Raw genomic sequence first — 8,267 nt, forward strand, 5'->3', positions numbered from 1 at the left:
AGCACTATGCCTCTGCTCCATGTTCCAACTTCTATGTTGGCTCTCTTCATGTGGCTTGGGTACTTCGCCAAGTTACACCTAAGTTGCTCCGCTCCTCGTTTTTGCATTGAGTCGATGGTGGCCCTCGCGCCCACCATTCCACGGGTCAGCCCTCTCTTGAGTCCGATCTCCATATCGACTCCAAGTGTGCCTTCATTTAAGTTGCTTTGGGTCGCTTCCCCACTTGATCTCGCAATGCATCCACCAATGCATTCTCTCAAGCAAGATCATGCGACGACTCCTCGCCGCTTGCTCAGTCCATTGAGCTTCGTGGAGTTGTTGTTTGTTGAGGTACTCCTCCTCAACATGTGAGGTCCGTCCCACATGATTCTCCCTCTGGAGAGCCGGGACTTATTCCTCCTGGATAACTGTCCTATTGGAGCAACATCTCTCTTCGTTTCAGATACCACCATCCCCTTAGACTACTCCGATCTACTGAACAAACTGTGCATTGTTCTGCCTCCTGCAAACGCACTTGCTAGATTGTGACTCCAGGTCAATACAGCCCCTGCTGCACCACTCAAGGCCTAGCAAAATGCTGAACTCGTTGCACACTTCAGCCTCCTACGGACATATCCTTCACATGCCGAAGAGAAAGTTTCAATGCTCTATGGTGCCGAGTTTCGGTCGCCTTGGGATGGCCGCGAACATTCCATCGTCAACATACAAGCCCATGCATGAGTACCGAATTCTTTGAGTTAGCAATTTCCCTCACCTCTGTGAGCTTTGCACAACTCTTTCGATCGCTGAGCAACTCATTCCACCTTGCATGGTCTCATCCTTTACCAAGCGCCTCGCTTGTCTTGAGCACCATCAAGTATTGTTGTCAACGTTGAGCCGTAGCTCAAACTCAACCATCCTAACCTTTGTGCACTCCGCATTCTTCCAGGCTTGCCTGTTCTCATGGTGCCTCTTGCGCGAAGGGTTGGCCATTCCTCTGAATGCCAATCTTAGATGCCCGCTCCTCCGAGCGACTCCTTTTCCCTACATCTCCATGCCCGTTTTCCCCCAAACGGTCGCGCGAGTGCTGACTGCCCTCAACGCAGCCCCGCTAGGTCCCCTACATTTGCATGCTAAGTGTTTCTATGAGTGCTTGTCCCGCTCTGATACCATCTATCACGGACTTAGCTGGTTTTGCCTAAGTCGTGCGGCACCCTTGCGTGTCCGTCTGTAAAGATCTGCCTCCCCGAAGCCTCCCATTGTCCCTTAGGATCAACAAAAGAGAGAACGGGTTAAAGAGAACGCCTCAATCGGGATCCACAAGCAAACATCTATGAAAAACACTTTATAGACAATGCAAATTACAAACAGACTTTACAAGCTCTGAACAGTTGCACAATAAAGGGTAAAATGGTTCATTATAGACCAAAAATCTCTCATACGTGTCCACATGACACAACCTTTATTTACAAGCCTAAAGGAGCCACCAACTTAACTAAAATGAGACTATTATGCCTTCGACCGTCCCTCTACATGCTGTACAAGGAATGAACATACCAAAAGACACGGATATACATAAGCATTACATTAAACATTTAGAAGTTTGTCCGTGACACCATAGATTAGATTATTAATTCATCAATTAATTTTATCATCAAAATCTAAAATTTAACAGATATTCCTCTCATGATACCAAGAGTGGATGATCCTCTATCGACACTCAATTATCCTCGTAAGGTTGGCTACCACTCTCGATGACCGATTGTGCCAGATACGAAACATTCAGACCTATAACTCCGGTATCAAAGAGTGGAGTACTAATATATGATATTTTTGGTGTCTCAAGTCTAAGGACCAAACACACAACTAGGACCACGGTATTGGTATCTAACAATGAGATATTATCAATCATCTAACATTCAATGAGTGAATCATTCAGTGAACTCATTATATCCCTAGTGTCCCCACACAAACAGCTATAAGACTAGCCGCCTCCATCATATAGATAGATACTTAGTATACTAGTCTATCTAGTTATTTCAATGTCCCTCTCGAGTAATCTATAATCATGAATATTTAATGTTTGTGTTTATAGGTTAATTGATCTCATTATTATGATCTCATCATAATACAATTCTCATCACATAGATCCATAGACATCACAATATATGTAATAAGTAATATAAAGTAAAAAATATAATAATAATAATAATAAATAAAAAGATCGTGTAACGTGTCACATGTGCTATCATTCACGTGATTAGTTTGCAAGACACCTATGACTTGCAATATATTACTTGAGAAGGATATCAAGGTAATCAGAACAGACTAGTGTATTATATACTCATTCATATGATGGAGGTAGTTGGTCTTATAACTGCTTGTGTGGGGACACTAGGGATATAGTTTAGATGCTCATTGGAGAATGAGTTAACTGAATGATAATGTTGAATGGCTAATGATACTTCATCGTCAAACAATAATTTCGTAGTCTTAGTTGTATGTTTGATTCTTAGACTTGAGAGACCAAGGATATCTTATTTAAGTACTTTATTTTTTGATACCGGACTTATAAATTTAGAGATTTCAAATCTAGTACAAATGGTCATTGGGAATGACAGCCAATCTTACGAAAGCAATTGGGTATCAATAGAGGATTATCTACTCTCAGAATCATAAGAGGAATATCTTGTGTATTCTCACTCAAGCAAATCCCTGGTTAGAGTCAATTGGATTGAAAGAATCTGATAAGAGTAAAAGTTGAATTAAGAGAGTTCTCCAGAAGAATTCGATAAGAGTGAGACTCGAATAGATTCCATATGGGCTTGGCAATACCATATCTGGTATACGGTCTCTGGGATATTAGATGGATAAGGGACTATAGATACAATGTAATTGAGGATAAGTAGGTCAAATGGATTAGATCTCCCTGTACTATTTGGGGACTATGGTATAGTGGCCTAGTATGTCCATAGTTGATGCGTTGAGTGAATCATTATGGGGATAATAATTTACTGAGTCAGAAAGAGTTCTAACAATTACAACCCATGGTCAGCTCAGTATTGGGCCTAGATGGTCACACACATATTGTAAACAATGCGACGAAAAGAAAATTGAATATAGGATATCCAATAAGCCCCTTTTTTAGTGGATTTATCGGATGAGACCCAATAGAGCTTAGAATGGTTATTGGATAAGGATCTAATATCCATTAAGCTAATGGTTATTGGATGAGGATCCAATATCCATTAAGATAGATCCATTATGTAAAGCAATAAGAACCCTTTATAAATAGGTTGGGGTTTCATGAGTCATAAGGCTAGACCTATAGTTGTCAGCCTCCTATCTCCTCCTCCTCCTCATCTTTCTCTCAACAATAAGTCTCTCTCTAGTGTGAGAGGACAATAAGAGGATCGACCCCTCTCTTGACTGTTGCTGCGTGGTGGTGCGCAATCATGAAAGAACCTGTTACGTTAGGAGGTGCATCGTCACTGCATCTGCTATGTAGATTACTAGTAAAGAGGAGTTTACAAGAACTCATTCATCCCATGAACCAATATCTACGATTTAGGATATACGATCTCTCGAGAGTGTCTCAACCACTTGATATAGTTTTATCATTTCGAATTTTATACTCCAGGTCATCACATGGTGATCTGATGTCTTTGTTTTCAGAAATCAATTTTGTTTTATTTTTCGTTGCACATATGATGCTCTCCTAAGGTTTCCCAACAAAAAGAAGAACAAAGGTCAACAATGTCGAAAAAGTCAACCTAGCAAAGCTATAAATGGCTTATTCTAAGGAGCAGGGTTGAGTCCAATTGTAACGAGCCATTGCTCGCTAATTTGAAGGATGGCATAGACTTGGATAGAGCTAGTGCAAGTCTTCTATACTCTCTTTTTTCAACTCATGCAACCTTGGGGCTATGTTGGAAAATTTTAAGGAGGACCAACTTAAGTCAATCAGCCACCCATTCCTCTAAAGAATAAAAAAGTACATTCTCTTCCAACCCTTTTAGGAGATTGAAGCCCCTATCCTAGTCGAGTAAAGAGAAAGTATGTTGACCTAGTGAAGCTCAACATTGGGGTAATGTGAATCCTTTCACATTCCTCGACAAACGCCATGACAAAACGTCAAGAATTTGATGTCATTTGAGTAGGAGAGAACTTCCAAAAGTTAAAAGCCTCTACAAAATATGGAGAAAGGAAAAAGTGAAGTCTGCCTCCCACACATCTGAGGATGTGCAAAACATGTGATGTGGCACATAAGGTCAATCATTCGATTAAGCTAACACCATCTCGAACTCAATCGATATATGATAGGTCTCTCGAAGAATCTCTAGGTTGAAAAACTCTATAATTAAGTCCAAGTCGAAGGACTTCACTAGAGGTTCTAAAGTCACACTACGAGATAGATTCAACTCCAAGGGGTAGCCTCCATCAACAAAACTGATTTAGTTCCTTCTAAAGGTGAAAATTCCACTACTGATATCAAAGGTAATGACAAGATCGATGTCATATTCGATTTTGAGTTGTAGGAGGATGATATTTTAGACCTTTGATTGTTGGAGTTCTTGGCACTGAGTCTGATGTACGATTTGTAAGTATATGTGAAGAACAAAGTGTTGCCATAATTCAAAAAAGAAAAATCTTGCTTGGCTTCAAGCTCGAACAACCAAATCTAACCCTAACAATTTGCTATATAGAGATATATTTTTAATATTTTTTAATAACAAAGCATTCATAGATCAATAAAAAATCATACAAGTCAATAACATATATATCATTATTTTGAAAACAGGCTAAACGAAGTCGTTCCAATACTTACCTTTATCTTGACTATTAAAACTGAAAATCCATCATCTTTTCCTAAATCATATGAAGAATACAAATTAAAATCACATATAAATTCTTAGAATCTAATGTATCATGCAAGCATAATCTTTTTTTTGGTAAGTATGCAAGCATAATCTAATTAATATATTAATAAAAAAATTAATTATTTCTTATTTTCCTTCTGCTTTTTTTTTTCTCCTTTTTCTTTGACTGTTCACTTGCTCTTAATGTTGCATAGCATCATATCACTTTCGGCAACAAAGATCTTTCTTTTGTTTTTTTCAATTTTCTTCTCTAGTTTCCTCTCTGTTTTTTTTAATCCTTGTTTCTCTGGGCTGCATGGTGGCACGCTATTCCGTGCGCCATCACAAGCTCTTCCTCCAACCATCTCTCTCTCTCTCTCTCACACACATCTCTTCGTATGCTGCAGCAACTCACATATCCTCCAGCAAGCCTTCTCTTTTTCCTACAGATTGCTCGCTGCGGCAAGCCTTGCAGGATCCTCATCCCCCATAAAGGGGTGTTGCCGAAAGCTGCCAGCGAGCCTAAGATCTCATGCGGCACGCCGCTCCCCCAAACACCCCACCTTTCTTTTTTTTGTTTCTATTCAATCCCATCTCTGTATCTACCTCTACCGTGCAAACTTGCAATGTATTCGATGATCCCATAGATACAAATTATAGATCTTAACTTAAAAAAAAAACAATCTTGAATCATAATTCATAAATGTAATACGTCCAAATATCTCAAACCTTAGAATAATTCATCGAGAAAATTCTTTGACTCTTTGATCTAATAAAATAAAATAAAAACCATCGAGCCATGCAAAATCATATAATCTTTATGGTTCACGAACAAAATAAAATATAGGGGATCCCTTTGTCTTCTCGACCAAGAACAGAATCCATCTAGGATTTAGTTTCTCTTCAGACGATCGACCTGGGGAGGATATTACTAAACTAGTCTATATGATACATCCTAAGATTTTTCTCTTATAAAATATCCTTCTTCTATTAAGTATGTCCTAATTATAGTGGATTTAAAATGAAACCTTATTCTTAGGTAAATCAATTGGAGAGTGTGATTCTAATTTCTTATAAGTATGTCCTAATTATAGTGGATTTAAAATGCTTTTGTAGAGTGTCCAATATCTCTTTTACATCTTCCACGTGACGATATTTCAGTTCTCATATATATATGTTGATCAAATACGGGATATCACAGCCTCCATTTTACTTGATACTCCTGTAGAGTTTTACCCTTGCGGGTAAACTCATAAGAGGAGAAGCATTTTGGCCTTGCGGCTGTATAAATGTTGAAATATACGAATTCTTCTCACAAATATTATAAGTAATTTTCAGCGTGTCCGACTCGATTGAAGAAATCATTTACATTCTTACTTACACCATTAATATCAGATGGTGTAGGTTATAACATCGGCAGTCGCTATAATAAGAGTTTAATGGTGGATGAATTTGATCCAAAGACTCCATAAGATGATAAAAGGGAGAGGAAGCAGAAGCTTAACGTTAATGGCACACTTACAGGTACTTGATAAGCCATCCTCCCCGCTCGGTCTCTTCCTCTCTCTTCTTCTACTGGAATCATTTGGCTTGATGAACGAACTTCCACGGCAACGTTATAAGTTGTTCACTATACTAACATTGCCAGATCTCCACCTAATAATCACACATGATGAACTAAGAAGAAAACACACTAATAGGCAGGCAAAAGGATATTTTTCTCTACTGAGGAACCCTATTGTCACCCTATTATCACATGCAGAAGAGAACCCAAGAGAGGGCCGATCATGGCGCCTCATGCTTGCAGAGACCCGTAGGAGTAGGGCTGCCCATCACATACCATTAACATTGTAGTGTACGCTTTGGTCAGGTCTAATCAAACGTCAATCATATAAGAGCAGACACTCCTCACAGAAGCAGCAGAAAAGCTTCTTCACATAACCCTCGGCGGCCCAGCTGCAGAGCGGCAAGAGGGTACGTACGTCCCTCCATCTCACGCTTCCTCACCCTCCAACCTTCCCATCCCATTAATGGGAACAGGTCCTACCGCACCCTCCTATTGGGGCCTCTTTTCCCACGCCATCATTTCATCTTCTTCCCCACCAAAACAAATCACAGATACAGAGATCAGAGAACACCACTAATGCTAAAGATATCTGCACTAACTGAAACGTAAAGACACTGCAGACACCAAAACAAGCCCCACACTACCTTTCTATCGCAATACTATTGGAAATATTACAGATTACTTTAGACGACGATCCATGGCTGTTTATTTTTGCATGCACTTTCTATCCCTCCAAGCCTGTGTTGGATGGACAAATAGAAAGACAGCCAGAAACCCTAGCCATTACGTTCTTGTTTGTTTCGCTCTTCATGCCTTGGGGTCGGCGTGAAGGGGAAATTCTCGCCGGCCCAAGAACTGAAACGACGGCTGACAGTATCCATTGCGAGGCGGGACGAAACACACTGGAAGGAAGTCGTCACTCCCGCACACAAAAGTTGAATTCCTGAACTGCTTCTGCAGCGCCGGCAAACCCTGTGCCCAAGAATGATCGAAATAATAGACGTCAGACACTGCAACTGAGTGTAAACGTGAGTTTGTAGGGTATGACATAGCAGTATTAAATGTAGATGATTAATACTTGAATCATCATTTCACTCGAAGGCGCCATATAATTATTATCTTCTGGTGCTATATGGGATTAAGAATCAGAAAAATAAACATTGAAATCACCTGAATTCTGGCGTATGTGACCTCACATATCTTGCGAGAGCCGTGGAACTTCCAGTCGTAGTTGTGGAGAAAGTTGTACAGCCTCCATGCAGCGACTGCACTGGTGAAGTTGACGAAGGCATAGCCCATGTTGCTGCCAGTCCTAGTAACATTTTCCCCGATATCGATCAAATATAACCAAGGAATCAGGCAATTGATCCACTAAGATAAGGAAGACCAAACGGAAACTAGAAGAAAGCAACCACACGAACCAAGAAACAAATATACATGGGCTTTTCACTTGAACCAGGAAACCCTAGCTAAGTCGGTGCAAACCGCAGTGAGAAAGAAAACAGCGTAGAAACGTACGTGAAATCTATGGGCAGATACAAGAAATCGAACTCAGAAAAAGCGGCCGATGAGATTTCTCCACCTCCCGACTCCGAGAGCTTCTCAGCACCATCTTTGCTTAACTTATGGTTCTCTTCGTAGCAGTGCTTATCCAATATGCCTAATAGCTTCTCCTTGCTACCAAAAGAAAGAGAGAGAGAGAGAGAGAGTCCCCAAGTTGACAGAAAGGAAATTGTGTTGATTACAGACACGTTAGTAATGAGAGCAGGTTACTAGGATCATAGAATACAACGTACGTGAACTTGTTGGGCAAGTTCTTGATCATGATCGTGGTTTTCCCGTCATCCAGTAACTCACTTGCA

The 8,267-nt window shown here is 40.2% G+C and overlaps 1 long non-coding RNA gene across 1 annotated transcript; it reads right to left on the bottom strand.

The window, feature by feature from the left end:
- Positions 1-6,979: 6,979 nt before the first annotated feature.
- On the bottom strand, positions 6,980-7,732 carry LOC103998581 (uncharacterized). Its single transcript, XR_010480064.1, has 2 exons — positions 7,576-7,732; positions 6,980-7,377 (listed from the first exon to the last, which is right to left on the bottom strand). It is a non-coding gene; the product is annotated as an uncharacterized LOC103998581 (long non-coding RNA).
- Positions 7,733-8,267: the final 535 nt, after the last annotated feature.

Source organism: Musa acuminata, chromosome BXJ1-9 (assembly GCF_036884655.1).
Source record: "Musa acuminata AAA Group cultivar baxijiao chromosome BXJ1-9, Cavendish_Baxijiao_AAA, whole genome shotgun sequence".
NCBI classification, from domain to species: domain Eukaryota; kingdom Viridiplantae; phylum Streptophyta; class Magnoliopsida; order Zingiberales; family Musaceae; genus Musa; species Musa acuminata.